The sequence below is a fragment of the Anoplopoma fimbria genome, chromosome 1 (assembly GCF_027596085.1).
Source record: "Anoplopoma fimbria isolate UVic2021 breed Golden Eagle Sablefish chromosome 1, Afim_UVic_2022, whole genome shotgun sequence".
Taxonomy (NCBI): Eukaryota; Metazoa; Chordata; class Actinopteri; order Perciformes; family Anoplopomatidae; genus Anoplopoma; species Anoplopoma fimbria.
Window position 1 is genome coordinate 16,429,791 of NC_072449.1, and position 23,433 is coordinate 16,453,223.

The 23,433-nt window shown below is 41.0% G+C and overlaps 1 protein-coding gene across 1 annotated transcript in view; it reads left to right on the plus strand.

Moving 5' to 3' along the window:
• LOC129097858 (rho guanine nucleotide exchange factor 17-like) overlaps positions 1-23,433 on the plus strand; it is a 61,141-nt gene that overhangs the window by 6,172 nt on the left and 31,536 nt on the right.

Sequence of the window (23,433 nt, forward strand, 5' to 3'; positions counted from 1 at the left end):
GTTGGCTTGTGTTTATGGTTTCATAGCTGTGCTTTTTATGAAGTGAAGTGAATCAGGACCCATATGGTAAATTTCAGAGTGCATTTAGAAGCAGTACTAAAATACAGAAGCCATTAAAGGCTGAACAGTGTTAAACAAACATCAGAGGATGTTATTAGTTTGATTAAACAAATCCCAGACAAAGGGCATTAAGGAGTGCACCGAGGCCTGCTGTGTGTGTGTCTGTTTTCATTTATTTGTTTCATCCTATATCGATTGTCTCTCCGCCAGAATCATAGAGAGTGAATATAATAAACAGTTCACCCAAACACAGTGTGTGTGGATGTGTATTTGATGCTGAATTCACTCAGTGGTGTCTAAACACTGGGAGGCTTCTGGCTTGTTCTATCATAGCAATACAGGTTAACTGATTGGGCTCTGACCAAAAATCAATGAAGATTATACTGAACAATAACTTAGAATAAATGAATGTGGTTTAAACCACCGCTAGGTAGAATAAGAAGTATATGATAAACTTACAATTTGCTCGAACATTTTTATAAACCTAAACTAATGTAAAAACCTAAATACAGCTGAATGCATGCACTCTTATTTTGTAAGGTTTGTTAACTGTAGCAGGTTGGCTTGTGTAACAGTGCACTGTGGGAATTACATGTGTCCATCTGTGTGTTTCAATGTCCGTGTTATTCATTGCCGTACACACATTACCTCTCCTGGGGGTCTTTGCCTGAAGTCAAAGTTATTATACAGTCATGGGTGTGATTCTGAATAGGTGTGGAGAAAGTAAAAGCAACATTGGGATTACCATCCTGAGCTCAGGTCATAACACATTGATCTTGACTTATATTATTTCCATCTATTGCCCTGGTATTTATTAGTTTTTGATTGTTTAATCCTTTGGCCTATTGTCCTTCCTTTGTTGCCGTAGAGACAGTAGCAGTAGCTGGCGAGTAACCTCACTAGGCAGGAAATGGGTTTAGGGAAATGGGAAGTTGTTGTGGTTACTGAAGTGTTTGATGATGTCCAGAATTACCGGCCAGCGTGTGTGTGTGTGTGTTATAAACTGGTTTCCTCTTTCCTCTTCTTTCTTTCTGTGTGTGTGTGTGTGTGTGTGTGTGTGTGTGTGTGTGTGTGTGTGTGTGTGTGTGTGTGTGTGTGTGTGTGTGTGTGTGTGTGTGTGTGTGTGTGAGAATGTTGTTTGCCTGGAATATATCAATGGCTTGTTTAAACGCTTGGAGCCCAGAGTTTTGCCAACACATTGTGTTTAGAGCACTGCCCTGCAGCTCTGGTGCACAGAGATGCTGTGTGTGTGAGTGTGAGTGTGAGTGTGAGTGTGTGTGTGTGTGTGTGTGTGTGTGTGTGTGTGTGTGTGTGTGTGTGTGTGTGTGTGTGTGTGTGTGTGTGTGTGTGTGTGTGTGTGTGTGTGTGTGTGTGTGTGTGTGTGAGAGAGAGATTTGGACTGAATGTAATAACAATCTTGCCAAGCTAAAATGGAGCACAGACAAGTTCTGAGAAAGAATGGAAGGAGGAAAGAAAGACGGTGAGAAAGGGAGAGTTTTTTTTTTTTTCCTTTTCTGGAGACTGGAGCGTGGCTTGTTTCACCCTCAGCACAGTGCACGCAGTCTGACATCAAAATCAGTCATTCATTTTAACTTATAAGACTATCAGCATGTAGCATTTTCAGCTCATGCCCCATCTCCACGTGTCTTAATTCTCCAGCAGTCCTCCATGTTCTCTTATTCTGCTCTTTGCTGTCTTTCTTGTGTCTCTGGAACATTGCAGCGAAGTGAGGTCATAAAATTTGTCCTGGTGTGAGGCAGGCTGCGGTGCCAAATGTCAGGTAGAGAGAGCGAGAGAGTGAGAGAGAGAGGTAGAGGTAGAGAGAGGTAGAGAGAGAGAGAGAGAGAGAGAGCTGGAAGTAAACGATTGCTGGCTTAAAAAGAGGTTACAGGATCAAAATAGAACTGAGAGAGAGCTGAAGAATGAAACGGTGGCTGAAGGAGGGGGAGTTAGGGAATGAGAGGTAATGGGAGACGATGGGGGAAAAAGGCTGTTTTTTAGTTGAAACAGAGGTAGTTCATATTTACAAAAATCTAAATATCATTGGCCATTTTTATATGTTTTGATTTACTAAAGTATTCAAATTTACTCAAAATTAACATCAACAATAAATGAAGTGAATAAGAATCTGGTCACTCATTAATTACCAATTGATGGTAAAAAAGACACCCAGCCATAGTAATATTTTATGTGCTTCTTGCATATCCTTGACGTGAGCAATGGCAGCTGTCTACATACCACACTCTTTCTTCTTTCATAAAAAAGGATTTTCATAAAATAAGAACGGGAAACCGAAATCCATAGAGAAAGGAAGGAGACAGACAGGTTGGTTTGTGCTATGCTCTGCATGGATTAGGTCTAAAAGCAAAAGTGTTTATATCTCCCGATTTATGACTGACTTTGTTTTATCAGGCCACCCACATAGAATCAAATAATTTCTCCCTGCCTGGTCCTCTTTCTTTCACCACCCTGTTACAACCCCCACCCCTCTCCAGATGTAGCTGGGCCGGAGAGGAGCAGTAAAGTTAGAAATACTGAAGCAGTGAGCTGACTTGCATTTGACTTACAGTTTTTAAATACTTACTGAGGTGCTAAAATAGCCTTTTTAGAATATGGATGTGTTTAGGCAATCTCAGTTAAACAATCCAGTGATTTCATTATTTGGTGAATTACTTACATCATTGGTTAAATCACATTGAGGGGAAAACTGCTAGCTACACAAAATCATGCTTTGGTTGGGCATGTGCAGAAAAGGCATAGGCTCAATATAATAATACAGAAAGTAATCAAAAGGAGCTTTTACTGTACAGGAGAAATTAAAATGTCTTAAATATATCATCCCTCTCAAATAGAATAAAATGTCTTTCAGGGCTGCTAATGGACCTCTATTCTGTAATCAAATTGCATCATCAAACATCATTTTGTGATCAATGGAGGGGTAGGAGCTTATCCAATAACCTGCTCCTTTGAACACAGACTTAAAAGTAAAGTTAAAGGACACACTGCATGGACACACACATAAAGGACACAGTGTAGGTGTTAGGGGTTCTTTTCTAACATGCAAAGGTCATTCCGGGTATAGTGACGTCCAAAAAGTGAAGGATGCTGAGCGAGATAAAGGGGAAGGTGAGATGAAAGGATGAGGTTGTGGTTTGTTCTGGTTGAAGGTCGCCATGACTAAGCAGGTGAGAAGGAAGTGGTGGGATGAATCAGAAGATCAAAAGGCCACACTGGTGATATCTGTGGCTTCAGTGACACATTGGCTACCTCTGATTATAGACATTTTGAATTTCCTTACGCCAGTGGAGGTAGAAAACTGTACCTTAAAGCTTGATGGATCATTTTACTGGGAGTATGGTGTGATTCTGTTTAGAAAATGTGATGATGTGTAGATCTTAATGGTTGAGCAGATTGAACTTTTCAAGCGTTTGTCATTTTGAGCAGAGAACTTTGGAGAGAGAACGTCTCCTTCCTCCAGCCATCTTGTCCTCTACTCACATGAAAAATATTTTGCCTGTCTCTCTGTCTCTCTCACACACAATATTGCTTTTGGGGCAGGCACAACAAAAATGTTTTGTGTTCCTAGCATTCCTGTATGAGTTAGTGTGTGTGGTTATTTAATAATAGACCTATTTGGTTTGATTTGGGGGCAATTTTAGAGACGCTGAAGTTATTTTATAGAAAGCTCTAACCAATGGTTTGTTTGTTGTTAACATTTGTGCAGCAAGTGGAAATCAAAAGCTCCTTGCTGAGGAAGAGTCCAGTATGTTGTTTCTTGTAACACACTTTTCACTCTCAGCCGCTCCATCTGTCCATTGTAGAAGTATAAGACATGCTTACCGCTCTTGTGTCAGTGCCGTAAATATGCAGCTGGTTTGTTTAGCTTAGCATAAAGACTGGAAACGACGGGGAACAGCTAGCCTAGCTCTGTACAAATGTATCAAAATCCACTTACAAGCAACTCGAAATCTAACTTATTTATACGTTATGCCTTGTTTGTGTTTAATCTATACAAAAACGAAAGGGTAAAGACGAAGAAAAATTTGGATTTACAGGGGTTACGAACAGTAAGTTCCTGCAGCCTGCTTAAGAAAAAGGCCAGCCATAACCCCCTGTAAAATGTCAAAATGTATTTTTTACACTTTGAGCTTTAGACATGCTTGGTGGCTTGTTTTGTTACCTTTTTGTACAGAGCCAGGCTAAGAGTTTATCCCTTTTTCAGTCTTTGTGCTAAGCTAAGCTAATCAGCTGCCGACTCCAGTTAAAGTACATAGCATACGTATAGGTATGAGTCGTATCTATCTTTTCATCTAACTCTTATCAAGAGAGAAATGTAGCATATTTCTCTAAATGTGGAACTAAGTGCTCAACTCAACTGAGATGTAGTGTCACTGCAAAACAAATCACATGAGACCTGAGACTCCATCTGGTTTCTCACAGTGGGAAAACAACTCTGTGGGAAAGCTGTTCTGGATGTCCTTGCCCTTGGTTGGTGACAGTTGCAATGCTTTGATAATCTTTAACTTTCCCTTTTAAGGATAGTGTAGCTCGCCAGTGGAAAGGCATGACAGTTAAAACCTGTGAGGAGTGGGTTCTTATTCAACCTCCTTTGCCTCTTTGTTATCCTCATCTCTTGTCCCAGTCGCTCCCCTCCAGACTGGCTCTTTCTAACTCTCTCAGTCTGTGTGGATCCACCCAGTGTAATTACAGAGCAGTTTGCTTATGTAAGGAAAGCCTCCTCTGAAACAGCACTTTCTAGCACAGCTGCCATTTCAGCTTTTTTTTGTGTGCACAGGCAGATTTCTGCATACTAAAATGTATGTGTGTGTTTCTGTGTGTGTGTATTACATAAATAATGTCTGATGAATAATGGGGCTAGGTTTATACGCTTCTTTGAAAATAGGGTCATCTGTTGAAAACCGTTGGTGTGTGTCATAAATGCACAGCTGGGTATATCTTTGGCAGGGTTTACCTCAGAGTCTTTCTTGTAGATTACTGTCCAGGTCATACATCTATAGTCCACGTGGCCACAAAGATGTCTAATTTGAGAGCTTCGTTGATGATTCACCTAATGCAAGGATGCACTGTTGGCTGCCATGTTCTTAGTGGAATCCCCACAGGTTTAAATTACAGCGGGTGCTAATTGGTTTCTTCGAAAACAGGAAAGAAGAACAAAAAAAGCTACTGTTAAAATGCCACAAAATACTTATCGTGCCACAAAAGATCCATTACAGATACATAGAAGAAGTCAAGGGATAACAACTCACAGATTGGGTCCATTAGATTTTCCTGTCAGCATTTAATTTAATAGTCTGGTGAGCACCAGACTTATTATGTTTGTGCAAGGTAAAGAGAGAAGTTAGAAATGGCAATTAACTGCATTATTGTCATCCTACACCACCCTAACAAACTAATTGCCAGCTGTTAGCCAGTGAAAGATGTCTAGCTGTGCAGAAATGCTAATCTTTTTATAAAGCTAATGAAATACTTACCATTCAGACTTGCCTCTGAAATTGTGAATTTGTGGACCATGAAGGAGTGATTCGGGTTGTAAACAGCAACTTTTACTTTTTATTTTATATCTTTTACCGCAAAGTCCAGTATTTGGATGCCCAACAACAACTTCTTATCACAGTTCACTTTGTCAACCAGTCAACGGATTACTGTTTGATGTACTCTGCCGTGTGTATTGTCGATCAGTCAGGGCATTCATTGCGATCAGCATATTGTATTTTGATTGCTTTCAATGTAAAAAAAAACCCCAATCAAACAGGGTACTAGACAATCAAAACTGTTGGTTTTTGGATAACCAAAGAAAAATATTTTTTCAAATAGTATTAGTCAGATGCCATAACTTTGTAATGAACACACTCAAAAAAGCAGTGGACATAGTGGACAGCCTAAAGTCACATTATTATTCATACATATGCTGGTATGGTTTTGTGTATGCGCATATCTACGTGTTGAGTGCGTCTCCCCTTGTAACTCACACAATGGTACAACTGTCACCAGTGCAACGTGTAGCATAGCATAGTTTAAAGCGTGGTCGGACACACAGACACACTCGTATACAGGGTTTAGGCCTAGGTCTAACTGTGGGTTGCTGGGCTGCTGAGTCCTATTCTCTCACTTGTCTTTTGTCATCCAGAGAAACATGACAGTAGAAACACTCGGCTTCTTCCTCCCATCTTTGTTTCCGTCCTTGTCTTCCTCTCACCCTCTCCTTCATCTGCCTTATGGCATCAGTCCGCCGATTTGGATCATGCTCTAGCTGCCAGCTGAGAAAGTCTCGTCAAAATGGGAACGGGAGAAACTGGAAAAGTCGGAGCGTTGTTCCCGAGTGGCTGCTGGGATCCCGGATTAAGGCCCAGGGAGAGGAGGACGTTTGGAAAAGAGAGACGGGAGCAGCTAAGGACAAAGCAGCCTCACAGGCAGGTGGTGTTGGTCCTCTGTGTGTTTGTATGGGATGCAGTTTAAGTCACGTCGGTTCGTTTTACTCACATTAGTCTTGATATGTTTGAAGAAAGAAAGATCGAAAAGACCCTGGGTTGCCCTTTTTTTTTTATTTCAACTTAAGTAAAAAATGTTAAAAACAAATTTCACTCGTGTATGTATTTTGTGAGGTTAGATAAACCTTGTAATGTTTAGCTCTGCTGCCATTTTGTTAGCTTGACAGTGACATCACCCCTCTCATGTGGATTTCATCATGATGCACATCCATGGCGTCATTACATCATCCACAGTATGCAGATGACATCACCAGGGCTATGTCAAGTTGACCTACCCCTTTGGTTCAGATTGTGCTTTTGCTGTAGGAATTTAGTCTCATTGGTGTCCAGTTTTTCAAACCATTCTCAGGATAAGCAGAGGAGAAAATGAAATACATCAATGCAGCAATGCATTTGTCCAAAGTAGGTTTTAGAATGGTTTAGAAATGAAATTATTCTTGGTTTGACCCCTGCACATGTATGGATGTCAAATGAGATGACTGAAGACTAAAACCTAAACCAAATTTACTGTTTCCTTTGTTCATATATACTTTCTGTGTCTGGTTCTCCACAGAAAGTGGTGGATGGCGTATTTCCAGAAGCAGTAAATTATGAGACTTTAGTATAAAAGAATTATCAGCAGCCGCCACCATGCCTGAACAAAATAAGAAAAGCGCAGAACTTTTACAGGTAGTAGTTCACTTCCAGGAAAATCGTAATGTGTGTGTTTATGTAGGCAAAATTAATGCTTGAGTTCAAAGCAATGTGCGATATACTTTAATCACTGTACAGACGTTTTGGCATGACTAGTCAGTATATTTGTACAGCTTTGTTCATAATTCCCCTCTACACCTCACTGCAATTTATTGGGGAGCAACACGGCATACTATACACTGTTCACAAGCTAACTTTTGCATATTTGCAGTTCATTTCTTTATTTACGCTGCCTTTTAAGGCTTTTCTTTCTTGTGCTAGTGTTGAGAATGCACTCGCCATTGATGACAGAATATTGAGGCAAAGATTGTATTCTCTTTTCTTCTAGTCAATCCCACAGTTTGCAAATGTACCTAATCTTGGAACAGTGCTGGGGAGTGACAAGATCTCCACATGGCAGCCTGTTGGCATTGAATATTTTTGTTTTTACGAGCTGTTAATTGTCGTTGTAAATACATGGCTATAGGATTTATTATAATTGTAACCCTTTATAGGTCTTATGTACATGTTACAGAGAAAATCGTTGTTTCTTTTTGACACTAGAAACCTACATGTGTGTCTGCTTTGAAGATCATTTGATGGAATAAATTATTGTATTATTATTGTAAGATTAAAGCAGATCATTTAATAATAGAGCCCTAATTTCCTTTTGTAAACATTATGTATTATACAAATCATCAATCAGTACGTAGAATATATTTAGTCTTTGTTTTGAAATTCCAAAAAGTCCAAAAGAGCGACCCGTTTCCCTTCCCTGCACCTCTCACAGGTGAGTGTTGAGAGGCTTGATCACTCTGGCCGCCGCTGCCGACCTTTGTACTTAAGTAAAACATTTTGTCCCGACTCGATGAGTTTTCACAAAACTATGAGTCAGCCTGAAAATATGTTGACCTTACCTCAACCGAGAAAACTTGTATGTGTGTGTGTGCTGCTGTAAGATTGTGAATGGGATAAATACAGATGTAGACAGAGGCATGGGAGGGATGCCAAATAATATTTTTGAAAATATGAAGCGGCTTTAAACTCTGTCTTCCTTCTTTCTTTTTCTGTCTCTCTCACTGTCTGACTCTCACCTTCACTTTCCCTTCGTCACTCCTCGTATATGTGCCGTTGTTTTGCTAACAGATAGATTTAAGAGTTTGACAAGCTCATAAAAACAGAACTATCACCGTCAATGTCAAATTAATTCGTGGTCCCAACATTTTGGGCTTTTGACCCTTTAAACATTGTGAAATGATTCCTTCTGGGATTATTTTATTTGAAAACTGAATTTCACAATTGTGTATACAAACATTTGTGTCACAGAAATATGTTTTGGTGTTTAATCAGTGCGTGTGTGTGAATTAAACTTGGTTTCAGTGACTGTGAGAAAATGTGTGATAAGAAGCCGTTACAATGTCACACATATCAGTTCCCCATGTTTTCTGCTAATGCTTTGTATTGTTTGCATGTGGCAAAGAGCAAAAGTATCACTGCGTTTATAAGGGTGAGTTTGAAAGTGTTTCTCTAATAGAGGTTTTAAAGCCTCTATAAACTTAATAAGGTTAAGGTTCTTGGAAACGGGGTGGATTTAAGAGGTGTGTTTTGCATTGGATTGTAAATTGCACTTTGTTTTTACACAGATTAAATAAACAAGCTATTTAAATCCAGAGAGACTTCATTTAGAGTGAAACAATTCTTTTTTACACACACATGATGAGATGAATAGTGAAGAGTTTGGGGTAATGGACTCCATGTCGTAGTATTTTAAAAGGGGGTAGTGATGCTGTGGTTAGATCAGGAATATTCTCCCTGGAAGACACTGGTGGTGGTGGTGGTGAAGAGAGTTGCTGCAGATCCGATGATTTGATGAGGAGCAGGACTAAGCACCAGAGATGGAGACTGGAGGTGAATTGGTTGGAGGAGGGTTGCATCGGTTCGTACTGAAAGGACAACTGACAGCAGCAGAGACGAGAAAATATGACAGCGTTGTGTGATTGGAGATCGTGGTAGAATCTGGTTGGTTTTAAAAGTGCTGGCAGGTGGATTTTGTTTCCTTTGGACGGAGACAGTCTATCCTTTTTCTCTTGCTTCAGATCTTTTTGGGCTGTAACCTGCAAATTTTAGATATAATTCTCTGCAAAAAGAGTATAAAAGCGTTTGACTGTTCCCCAAATGATAAATCTGCTACACAAATGACTTTTCTAAAATGTTCTTCCAAGTTTCACCTCTTCAGGCCACTAGAAACTGTTAAGATCGGTTGGACTGTTTGCAACAATAGACAAATGCAATCTGAGAGGCCGGGTCAACTTTAGATGTGGCATCAGGGAGCCACTGCTATAAGAAGTGATCCCCCTAGCTGATTTCAAGAGTATTTATGAATGCACAAATGCTAGTTTGGCATTTGATCCCAAACGAATCAGTCCTGCGAGTTAAACCATGTGTCACCATGAGTGATGGAGTTGAAGATGCATCTAATTTTGGCATGAAAACTGCTGTTGATTTGAAATAGTTGAACCAGAACCAACAGTATTAAAACATTTCCGGTTACACCATCTGCAGTCACTGTTTATGTAACTGATCTTGGGCAGTGTAAATTTCAGCATAATTTGTGTGTGTGTGTGTGTGTGTGTGTGTGTGTGTGTGTGTGTGTGTGTGTGTGTGTGTGTGTGTGTGTGTGTGTGTGTGTGTGTGTGTGTGTGTGTGTGTGTGTGTGTGTGTGTGTGTGTGTGTGTGTGTGTGTGTGAGACCTGCTGTCCCTCAGCTGTCTCTTGCCAAATATAACAGCAGTAATCACTATGGCAATAATGATGGTTGATTATGATGACTGCCATTTATCTGGAGATTGGCGGTATGTGTGTGTGTGAGTGTGTCCGAAGGTATGTTTGAAGGGCTCACACAGAGCTACCATCACCCAATGACAGCTAGAGGTTTTGTGGGTAATCGGGCCTGTCTTTCCCAAAACAATGTAGTCTTTCTTCACTCCTCAATAGGCTTCTTATTTTCAACAGGGCCTCGACTTTTTCCCCGTTCAAACATTTTATTCACCAGTTGGCATTTCAATTGTGTGGTTCTGAAATGTTATTGTGAAAGGAGAAATTATTTAAGCTTCTCGCAGTGCGCTACAAAGATGCCATTCGCATTAAACGTCACTGGAGCGCATATTTACTCGGAAGACTGTCAGACTAGGACTAAATCTTGGAAACCGATCTCCAGTGTAATAAAAACAGTAGGATTTTTTGCCATTTAGGGACCTAAAACAACCTGCTTGTGGTAAAATTTCAGGGTCCTAACCCACTAGTTCAACAACCACAGGTGACTTTGGAAAATATAGGGGTGGGTCTGACACCTACACTACCTACTTTTTTCTATTCATTGTTAATAACTTTGTATATTAAGTATCTAAATTAAGAGATGAGAAAGTATCATGAATTGATAACTTTTTATTTGCAGGCAACATATGCACCATATTCCCCCCTTTCTCCCTTTCTCTCAAAAGCCCCTTTTTTCCAGAGGTCCTGCAACGCTGCTGTAAAGAAAAACCCTTATTACACCGGCTTTGTTTTCTTACATTCAACCAAACAGACAGAACAACAACAGCCTCTAGTGGGTGTGTAGTCCCGCCATGCTGGCTGTCTACCTGTAAATAAACCCCCATTCCGTGTCCGTACCTTTTTATACAAGGTAAAATAACGGCACGACGTTCCCGCCTTGAACAGGCTGTTTTAAAAGGAGCTTTAGACCCACGATTCACAACTCCGGTGAAGCGATTTCAGCAACACATTGAAAAACTGCCTGCTTTGCATCATTTGATTGGCTCTTCTGATTGGCTTTTATAAAGTCCAAGGTATTAAAAAGAAAGGTTGAAGTTGTGAATGAAGGCTGAGCCGACAAAACAGTTGTGATAAGAAGAGCTTGTGTTCCTAAAAATAGTTCACAATCTGACATTGAAGTTTCAAACCATTTGTCGAGGCTTGGCGGGAGTAGTGCGTTCTTGTAGCCATCGTTTTGAATGTGTTTTTATCACTTTAATGATGATCTTCTTTTCTTCAACATTTTTACATCATTTGACACTGTTAACAATTTAAACAACCTCACTTTAGCTTGATAAAGAACTGATTGCCAGTTTGTTTCACTTCACTATTCAATCTGTGTCCAAGCGTGAATTATAGTTCTGTAAAGATAGACAAGCACGTTTCTGTGAACTTACTCAGAGAAGGGTTTTATGGGAAGATGCAGTAGTGGTTGCTAGGAGCATTTACGTTTGTCATGTCTGACAACAAAATATGCAGATTTAAGAGCTGTTATCTCTTTAAGTTGTCTTAGACCAACCTCTAAAGCTGTGTTTGTCGATGACTTCTCTGATTGGCCTGGTTGTTTCTCCATCTGCTGTTATATTTGGACACCTTTTTGACTTTTTTGACTTCTTTAGACATTTATCTAGTGCAGTTAAGGTATCTGTCATGATATCATTAATGTGAAAGAAAAGGCTGTTGCAGCAGCATAATTATGTCTCAGAAGAAAAAAACTTATTGTTTGCCTTTGAAACCCAGCCTGTGATCTATGTCACTGACTGCTTTCTAATAAGGCAAAACTGCCATCCCCGTAATATATGGCTTCAGCTCTGCACTCCTTCATACAGACTTGAACAACCTATTCTTTATATTTGAAAGACATGCGGTATTGGCTTTTAATTTGAAAAATGTGTGCAGAGGTGAAAACAACATGGATCCTGCCTTTTAAGGAACTATTTCTTCTGTGTTATCCCTCTTGCAGGAACCATAATTGACTTCATTGAGAGGGCAGGGCAGGAAGTGGGTTTGGGGGAGGCATTTTTGACCATCGCACACACACATACACACACACACATACACACACATTTCCGTCCTGCATCTTCCTTAATGTGTTTGTCAGAGCAAAAAGACAGTGGGAGCTCCGCTGCTTTAGAAGACCAGATAACTTTATAAAGCCAACACTGTATTTAGAATAGATAGTGATAGATCTGCAGATTTCTGGGCTTTAGAAAGATGATGGCTGCCCCTATGTGTATTCTTCTTCGCCCATGGCAACCGTGTGTGTGGGACGGGTGTGTGTGTATGTTGCCGTAGGAATGTGGTGACATCAGAGGGGCTAGCGTTTCTGTTTGAGAGAAGAAGACGGAGGAGAGAAAAAATGTCGGCACAATAAAACAAGTTTACATCTCGTCCCCACCTTTCTGTTCACCTCATCAGTTTGTCTTCTGTCATACGTTCAGCCCCCAACTTTTTTTCACTGAGATCATTGTTTCTACGTCAGTCTCTCTCTTTCTTGCTTTCTGACCCTGTGTCTGTCTTTCTCTTTCTGTCTCCCTCACCTCTCTCGCTCTATTTTTATCCCCTCTCCCACTGAGCTCACATCTGGATCTTATTGACAGAGTGAACAGCCCTTCAGCCATAAAAGACTCCCTGGACTTTGTGTGTGTTGTGTGTGTGTGTGTGTGTGTGTGTGTGTGTGTGTGTGTGTGTGTGTGTGTGTGTGTGTGTGTGTGTGTGTGTTGTGTGTTGTGTATACGTATTTGCTTGTGTGTGCTTGGGTAAGCATGGCAGACCTAAATATAAACGCCTCTCGATGAAAAGAAGATTTCACCAAACCGCGCATGCATTCACACGTAGTGAATCATCAGCAATGTCTGCAATTAGTTTTTGTTACGCCTTTAATATCAGGTGTTTTGATAAAATACCGTGAATAATGCAGATTTGAATATAATTTCACACAAATATATATTTTTTTCAGAACATTATCTAAGGTGTGCAGTTGTTTAAAAGGGACCATACATGTTGACAAGCTAAACTGTAAAGCAGTTATCATTTTCAATTTGGAGCAGGTCATATATCTTCTAATAGGGATGCTCTCTTGATTTCTTATTATTATAACACTGTTTCACTCAACACTTTAAAATGTTTCCTAAGTAGTAGCTTATAAATACTGTGGTTGCTTTCTTATTGATGCTTGGAAAATGTCTTCTATCTTTTACTAATCAATCAACTAACATAAACTATCCAATATGAATCAGATAACATTAATAAAACAAAGAGCCTAACCTCTGCATCTTTGGGTGTAGCGAGTCCGGCCTTCATTTTTTGGGGGGAGATTTTGAATAATGATCATGTGTATTGTAAGGGAGTGTAGCTGTGGATGTTGTTACTTAGCCTATAATTACGCACAATTCTGAAGTTTTTCTCCGGAAACTTTGAGCTAAAATGGGTTGTGCACTGTTAAGAGTCCCCAACTGTGTTAATGCAAAGCTTTAGATTGTCTTTACAGCTTTAACATTTTCCTCTGAACCTCTTAACCCTGACATTCTAGTCAGTCTCAGCTAAGCATTTATGGCAGATTATACATTAAAGCTACACTTGAAAGGTTTTCATGAGATATTTTGCTAGTGTGATTGTACAGCGCAATTTCTTTTAGCCTACATTGAATGCATACTATTCAAGTGTCAGGTACCAAACATACACATAAGACTTATATTTCACAAATACTGCATGAGTGAAAATGCAAATCGGCTCAACCAAGAATAAAACACAACCTTGTGCTTTCTTTTGCTGCAAGACACATTGCTAAGTAACTGGGATGGCAAAAATGGACACGCCGAGCACAAAGTACATCATAAACCTGACAACACCCTCAGGCCCTGAGCCATGAAAAACTCTCCTAATTGCAGTTTGAGGAGAGCATCCTCTGGGGCCGACACCTGACCTTTTTGACCTCTCATCCTTCACCTCTGTAGCTGCTTACTGCTACAAGTATCAACCCAACTGAGAGTTAACAGCTAGTTACATGACAGGATCTTATCTTCCTAATGACCGGCTACAGTCCGGGTAGAAAAAAAAGAAAGTTTTTTTTTAACCTCAGCGGAGGGGGAGAGCTTTGTCTGACTGGCTGACCTTTTGGGTGGCACATTGACTCCTTCACAGTGTAGTGGGAGTCCGTGGGACTAAATCAGAGATCAGGCTTGAGGCCCAATTTGATACTTATAATGAATGACAGTGATGGACGAGGCTCAGTGTGAATCATGTCAAACTCATGTCAGTCTGGTGCCTTAATATCAGTCTCTCTGTCTCTTTTGCATCTGAGGTCATTGTACCAATATCCTGCAGTTAGGGCCACAACATAGAGATATGGGACTGTGCTTGTGTTTTCCACAGTTACTATCGTGATCGGAGAGCTTGTGTTTGGGTTGGATGTGTGTGTGTGTGTGTGTGTGTGTGTGTGTGTGTGTGTGTGTGTGTGTGTGTGTGTGTGTGTGTGTGTGTGTGTGTGTGTGTGTGTGTTGTGTTTGTGTGTGTGTGTGTGTGTGTGTGTGTGTGTGTGTGTGTGTATGTATGTGCTGTGCTCTATTAATAGAAAGAGGAATGGTTCAGGCCTGGGAATGTTGTCCTCTCCAGAAAAACAAACTTTTATTTCCCCCTCTGTCCCTCTCTGTTTCTCTTCCTCTCCATGTGAGATAGGACTGACATGATGGGGACGGAAAGAAAAATGACAAGATAAGGGGAAGAGGTAGGAAGATGAGGAATGAGAGAAGATGAGAGAAGGGAGGGGTTGGTGTTTTCCAAGCGGAAAAGAGAATTATTGTCATTGAATTTAGCTGCAACCATTTTGTTGACTACCTGGTTTTGACAGCCTCTACATCTTGTCTTCTAAGTTGTCTATGGGTTCAAATTGATCTTTTTCTTGCTTTTTGTTCAAACTAAAATTGCACAAAGTAAAGCTGCCTTTCTCTCTATTTAAGGGTGAATAAAACTTGTATTAATCCAATATATATATATATATATCGCATGTTAACGAAATATACAGGATTAATAAAAGTGCACAGTGTCTACACAACTCCCAACTATTTTTGGACCTTAAAGTCACACATTTCACTGACTGTTTATGGTCTGTACTGTTTATGGTCTGTACTGATATATGTGTATTTACGCAGTACAGTACACAGACCTCCATGTACAGTATGTGCGGATGGATGCATTGTCTGCGTCTGTGTCTAGTGTGTGTGTGTGTTCATGCAGACATGCCACCTTGATTCCTGCATTCCTGTCATTTGGGCTCAGGCCAGAGAATTATGGGAAGCAGTCTGGTGCAACAAGGAGGGAGGGAAAGATGAAAAGAGAGGAAAAGAATGATCGAGAGGATTCTGACTTCTTATGATTCCTTCCATTCTGAGGCAGAGATCCCAGGGGTTATTTTTGTCCCCTCTGAGGAGCCGTAGCCAAAAACAAGCTGATTGTGATGTAATCTCTTGTCCTTTTTGCTTTCTTCTTCATTCCTCCTCTCCCTTCCTCCTCTCCACACCCTTTTCACAAAATGTAGTTTTTCTTAAATGCTCAGGACCAGAAATGTTTCATAATTTGTCACCCAAGGGACTGAGAACATAAACCAAGAGAGTTTATGTTAATGAACTAAACGGTATCTACAGCATTAATCAGTTCGTGGCAACTGACATTAAACAATATTCCAAGTACTTTATTTAAGTGTGTTTTGAATGCCATAGATATTTTAAAGAGTGGATGAATGGGTCTGGATTTTTGGAAAGTGGTAAAACTCGGTGGCAGTGTAAGAATGGCAAAGAAAGGAACCCAAAGTTGGAGTTTAGGCAGTGTGCTCTCGCTGATCTAATCGCACCCTCTGAGAGCAACTCTGGGACCGAGCCCGTATCACACACACATACACACACACGCAACACTGCCATATAAGGAGAGAGTGAGAGGGAATCAGGCCGGGTTGAAACAGGGGGTCTCTTTTCTTCTCTCCTTTTTTTTCCCATTTTCTCTGGCTATCCTGAAGTTCACTGGCAGCTCTCTTTCGTATTCATGCTATCATCTTCCGTTTTAGTTTGCTCTCTTAACCCACTCTCATACTTTGCCCCCCCCCCTCCCCCTCCATGTCCAAAACTGTCTCTTTTTTTTTCTCAGTAGACGGTACACACCCAGTTTTTTGGAAAGGGCTCGCTATATACCATTTTAAACATTTCCCTTCCTCTCTGGCTTTACTCATGAGTAAACATTAACTAAATGTCCCACTGCTCGCCAACCCCTGTTCAAATAGACCATAGACATTATCCCAGTCCAAACATGGTTCACAGAAGTGTAAGGCCATTAGGAAATAAGTCAGTTTTTAATCTAGAGTACAAGCAAACAAAGGAGCATTTCCACTCCAACTACAATGTGACAAATGCAGTTATTTTCTGCTTGGCTGTTTGTTCTCACTCCATTGTTATTGTTCGTTTTCTGCAGACACATTATGTTTCAAAATGCAGGGGACCCCACGTGTATTTGACATTTCATAGTGTGTTTTCAGTGGTTTGGCTTCACCCAGGAGTTGTAAAACCACTTTAAGCAATTTAGCAGCTGATATCAATATTTTGCAATATGAGGTTCTTGCGGGAAACCGACAATACTTGGAATGAATAGTTGAATCAGCGGCGTCTTTTCAAGGAAACTACCTCCAAAGGGCCTGTTTTTGTTTGAAATATTGATTCTTTGTGTTGGTTTGGTTGGTATAACCTTGATGTCTATCCCACAGTCACGATAAATGTTACGATCATTATTAGTTTCCTTAAACCAAACCAAGCTTCTTTTGGACCTACAGTGTGTTTATGGGGAGTCAGAAGGTTCAGTTTGACACTTAGTGAATACTTTGACAAAGCAGTGGTTAATGTGTACAGTAAAGATGACAGAGAGCACTCCCTGGGGCTTCTGTGCGTGCGTGCGTGTGTGTGTGCAGATGTAGTGGAATGTGAGCAGTTATAAACGATCCTGGGAGTATCCGGTTGTGTGTGTCTGTAGTGGAGATAAAGACGATGTTTACCTTTTTTAGTTCTGTCGCACTGGGAGCAAAACTCATGGGAGGGTGGTCCTCAATCAGGTCTTCTTCTGTTCAGAAGAATGACGAGCATGGAGGAGCTCTTGTGTTTGACATCACTCTTTCAGCACATAGCTTTATGCAGGCTTGTGTGCTTGCTGAACATGTGAAATTTGACATTGTTGCAATGCACTACTAGCGAGAAGTGATTATTTTGACATTGACTCCTTTTGGCTGTATCTAATCAAACTGTGTTTAACTAAAGTCAGCTCTTGAACTTACTGTAGTATTTGGTCAGCTAACTAACAGCCCTTGCTTAATGGCTTATGCATATCATTTGTGGACTAAAAGGCCTTTTGTTAAATAGAGGACATTTTAACACTCAGTTACAGAAGAAAAAGCCTTGAGCTGAACCTTTTATTAGCTACATCTGCTCTGGTAAAGAGACTCTGAAGACAAGAGAGTTACATGTTTCTATTTCTGGCCTGATGTGTAACAGTGGTTCACAGACAGTTATCCAGTTGGACCTCCATGATGATGCCAGATGTTGTTGCTAGGAGACTGGTGATGCAGCTCTGTAGGGTGACACTGCAGGCTAAATTTTTTTGTGTAGGTGCTGATCAGGAGGTGCCCTGTGCTGCTTGGTTGTTTCCTTCTCATTCATGCTTTCGCTTCCATTCAGATGTTTCTGTGGCAACCAGTGTTGCATAGCAACAGACCGAGCTATATATCTCCTTTTTAATTCTCCATCTCTCTCTTTCCCCAACTCACCTGCCTTCCTGTCCAAACTGAAAGAGTCTCAAAAGAGACGCTCTGCAGCACATTCATTAGGCAGTTACTGATCCTTAAGGCCCCTTTTAGAGGGTAAAGTGACAAGCGCAGCAGCTGATCATTCATATGTATCTTAAGAATCACAGAGCTGAAAGCGCAGGGGTGCAGCAGGAACAAAAAGTGGAAATCGATGCTGGTTCACATACAGGCGGTGACTGCCACTGCCTGTGTGACAACATCACCACCAGGCTCTCATTTAACTATAAAGAAGAGACGACTTCAATCTTTCTGGTCTGTAAAGGCCTTTTATACTTTCAGTCATTAAAATCAAACCATTCATCACTGAACATTTCCTCTTCCGACGCTTTTAGAGGAGCAGGTTTACATGGGATTGAGTTCCTGAACTTGCCGGGGAAATCTATGTGAGCTCCTTCAGCCACTGCACAAGTTATTCACTTTAGCACAGCATGAGAGAAGCTGCTCAGCGGGCAGCTGCTTTGCTTTTCAGTCTCCAGGTGTGCAAGTGTGCAACGATGTGAGTGTGATGCAGAGATCAGACAAAGGGGAGCGTCATGAGAGAGAGTTGTGAATTATAAAATGGGTGCGAATACGGAGGATTTGCACCCATTTTATAAGGCCACACTGTCAGATTTTCTTGAGAAATTGGCTTTCTGTCTGAACTGTAATAAATCAAAACACATGCAGTTTGAAAAATTATCCGCTCTGCTTCTTCTGAAAACCTAAATTATTTTCAACTCTTTTCATGCTTCATGCTTTGTGACAAAACAAACTGACCCCTTCTGGCTGCAAAGAGAAAGAAAAGTTACACCGAGTATCTGCAATCTAATATTCCTGCCCTGCCTTGCCAACTTGCGCTGACAGCATGCGTTTTTTCACAACCTGTGCAGCTGCAACGTAGCGTGGCACTAAAGTAAAAGGCTACATCGTAGCTGGGTGTGGTCACAAGTACAACGGACCACACCTGACCACACCCAGCTGGGATGTTGGGAGTTTTCAGTGGTTTAAGAGACTATTTAACCCATAAAGGCCAGAGCAGATATGTTGTCCCTCCTTTCAAAACAGTGTTATACTTACTTTCCCATTGAAATACTTGCTGCTTATGATTTTGAACCATATGCGAGTGATGTGACTTTGTGTGAGCGGGGCCTGTGTGTTCAGAAAGACTACAAGGATACAGCAATATCTCTCTCCTTCTTCAAGCCCTTATTGTCTGGGTTTTGTTACCTCTTCTCCACCCTCTTGCACCGTCTCATGAGATCAGTCTTTGTTTGGGTGCATTGTTGCAGTCACTCCCCTGTTTGGATGTGTTATTCTCTGACCACTCATTGTTTGAGTTCAGGCAGGCTTTTTCTGCTGCCTGTGGTGCACGTATACCCTACAGTGTTTATGGCTTTTTTTTATATATATTTTTTTATTATTGTAAATCTACTCCCAGCTGCTTTATATTCTCTGACAGCATTTTCCTGGAAAGGTTTAGCTCCATTCTGCCACTTTTAAAAAGGCCGGCACATGTTTTGATTGCCTTAAGCTGGAATAAGACGCTTCATTTATTGTAGCTTTACAAGCCGACCGACCTATACAAGCACAAAAAATACACACAAGCAAGGATTTTAAGCTGCGAGGGGTCAGGAATGTCGTGGATGTAGGATAAAGAGGGGAAATGGAAAGAAAGAGGGAGGAAGAGGGACTAGAAAAAGGGGGAGAAAGAAAGTGAAGTATGAAGTGGGAAGGAGAGATTGGCTAAATCCACAGTTTAGTGTTTAGTCTCAGCTAAATTGTGGTATTATAACGGTACAATCTGCTGGGCAAGACGCTGACTAACTGTCTGCTAAGTGCCCTCGCAGTCTTGATTTCTCCCTTGTTGCTATCTGCCTTCACATCCTCTTCATCTCTGCTTGTAATTTCTCCCTCCTCCTTCCTCCTCCTCCCTTTTTCCCACTCTGTCTCAAAGTACTAAACATATCAGTGTGCTCGGGGGGGGGAGTGTGTGTGCATGATTAATGTCCGAGTGCTGCTGAAGAGCCAGCGTTATCACTGTGTGCATCTTTTATGAGACACAGTTCCCTGCTTTGAAATACAACTGACACTCTCTTCAAGATCTCTATATAACTAGTACATCCCCCCCAAACATTTTTTATAGGATTTTATTATTCCGATTTTGTGAGGGAGGCAGTGTTGGAGAGATAGGAGGATTTTCAAAAAATGCTCAGGGAGAGAAAAAGAGATGAAGGAGGGTGGAATAAAGGACAAACTGGGCGGGAGAGACAGAGACACAGAGAAGGTATTTCCGGAGTGGTGTCGGGGTTAAGACTAGTCTCTCTGGCTGATGGCTATCTCTGAATCCTGAATCTGAATTGTGTGATAGGTTGCTGGGCAGGAAGTGGATGAGATTTCAGCTTGTCAGGGGCCGGAAATTGAGGACATGTATGTAGAGAGATAGGATTGAAGGCTCCTCCTACTGTGTGCCTGTTATGCTGCCTGGTTGAGGATGCTGATAAAGATAAAAAGGGCACTAAACTCACAAATGTCTTTTTGAAAAACATGTCTGACATTTTAATTTATGTCCATTTCAGTCTGTATTTTTGTCTTGGAACTACCTTAAAGTTTGTGGATATTAGATTTATAAAAGGTTTAAAAATGAAGTACCCAAATTCTTCAATCTTCATCCTGATCCACACTCATCATTATGGAAAAATCCATACTTAAATGGATTTCTTGAAAAGATGAGACGAAGTGTAATAAATGAGCACTCACTCCAAACTTTGTGGCCGTCAACCAATGCCTTGAAAGTCATTGGAAAATCTAATCATCTACTGACATTTAATGCAGCTTTACACAACATTAATAGTTTTCCAATAATCCTCAAATCAAATGTAGTCTAGACTAATGTAACATATAGTCTAGTTCTGAGAATATTTTTTTCAAAACAGTAGGTCGAAAATGTATTTTTTCATTATAATATTTTTAATGGCATTGGAGTTTCTCCTCGTCAGTTCAGTTTGTGGTTTTGTCCATATATAAGATTATGTTCTAGGTGTCTTCGCGTGTGAGTCAGAGCGGAAGAATATTCTTCTTGGGTGCCTCCAGCATGTGCGTGTTTGTGCACGTGTGTATATTAGCTGAAGCCTCAATCGTGTCCTTGCCTCAGCCTCACCTCTCAGGGACAAAGACTCTTTTCACAGCACACGTATCTCTGTCTCTCTCTCTCTCTTTCTGTCTCTCTTTCTCTCACACACACAAATCCACACCATCCCATAAGGGCGTATTTGGAGAGCAAGTATATCTGATTACCTGTGTGCTCTTTCTCGCTCTTACACACAGATGCTACAGTTTCAAAAAGAACTACAGCTCTGTTAGATGCCACTTGTTGTTTACGTTGCTCATTAAACTCTTTTTGACTGCCGCTTCTGGCCGGAACGGAAGTAAAACCAAGTATTTCATGTTTTTTTTAAAAATGTTCCTTATTCTAGTTTGGGGGGCCCTTCTATTGATGCTAGATGGCTTCTGATTAAATCCATTAATGCCCTATTTAGAAATGTTAAACTGTGACCCTCTGGCAGGAAGACAAAAAAAAACTGTTCAACTCTGTAATGATTTTTCAATATGAGTACTGCCCCCTTGTGGATTGTGTGTGTGTGTGTGTGTGTGTGTGTGTGTGTGTGTGTGTGTGTGTGTGTGTGTGTGTGTGTGTGTGTGTGTGTGTGTGTGTGTGTGTGTGTGTGTGTGTGTGTGTGTGTGTGTGTGTGTGTGTGTGTGTGTGTGTGTGTGTGTGTGTGTGTGTGTGTGTGTGTGTGGGGGAGGGTATATAAATGCTTTTGTTAGTTACCTTTATTTAGGTACAAAAAAACCATTAAAACACAACATTAAATTATGATAAAGCTTTAAATCCTAGACATTGATATGTGACGTGAGAAATATATTTCGGCACACAGTATTTTATTCGTTATATGAACATTTGTATTTATTATAAGCAAGAGGCAGATAGATTGGAGAGAGGGTGAGACAGGGTTAGGTGAACCTGGACGCAAAAGAGAAGACTCGTTAAAACACAGTGTTATGAGCCAGAGCTTATCTCTCATGTTGTAGGTAGCAGTGGGAATCATCTTTTTCCCAGATCAGTCAGTCTTTATCCTGTTATCCAGCGTTGACATGGGGAGTCAACAGAGCTCCACACACCTGCTGCACACACACACACCTGAATGACATGTGATTTATTTTGTCTTTTACAGCCTGTATATCGGTCATTTCATGAGGGTTGTTGTGATTAAACGGCAGATAGAAAACTGGACACACACACACACACACACACACACACACACACACACACACACACACACACACACACACACACACACACACACACACACAGATGGTACAAGCTGTATGCATGCACAGGTGTGTGATGAGTAATCAGTTTTGATCTGTTTGGGTAGTCATGTGTCCACCTCTCCTAAGGTTTCTCTCTCTCTGACACACACACACACACACACACACACACACACACACACACACACACACACACACACACACACACACACACACACACACACACAACTGTGGAGCTGTGGGTGTGCTGACAGGTGTCATCAGTCCTCCTACATGTTTATCTAAAGACTCACTCCAGGCTGACTCAGTTTTTGTTTGGGGATCTTGGTTCAGTGGCTGTGATACAGATGTCACAGCTGTCATTTAGCAGCACTTAGTAACAGTCACTGAGACAGCCAGACAGGGCGGCTGGGCAAGAATTAAACCACACACACACATTTATTTGCAGGGTGGGGAGGAAATAAGAGGTTGAACCACGGCTACAAATACAGCCCACTCATGATCGGCCACATATGCGTACCTGGCATGGTGTAACTATTTTATCCTGGCGTGTTTTATTTATAAATGCTGTTGAATGTGATGAAAACGGCAAGGAATTTAGTTTGTTTTTTGATAATGAAGGGTTGTAATCAAGCAACAGATCATATTTCCTGGTGGATCTGTAGACTAAAAGGTCAGGTTGTGAAATAGAGTTGGGCTTGTGATCATTTTTGTTTATTCCCTCTATGTTTCATCATAATTCACTGCCTCTGCCAATCTGCCCAAAAAAAACCACACTAATCATTTCTAGAAAAGGAGGCGGGGACCTGCAGCTGATCGTGTGTGTGTGTGTGTGTGTGTGTGTGTGTGTGTGTGTGTGTGTGTGTGTGTGTGTGTGTGTGTGTGTGTGTGTGTGTGTGTGTGTGTGTGTGTGTGTGTGTGTGTGTGTGTGTGTGTGTGTGTGTGTGTGTGTGTGGGAGAGAGAGACCTCAGGAGAGATGGACGCATGACTGCCCATGCAGATCAAAACAGATTTCTCATCACACACCTGCACATGCATACAGTTTGTACCATTCTCCGTCAATGTGTGTGTGTGTGTGTGTGTGCGTGTGCATGTGCACAGCATTTGGAAATCTGGGTCAGCCAGCTATGAGGTATCTCATTCATGGAGAACACTCCATCCCCAGGCTGACCACTGTTTTCTGCATGTTAGCACACACACACACACATACACTTTATAACTGTTTTTCCTGCA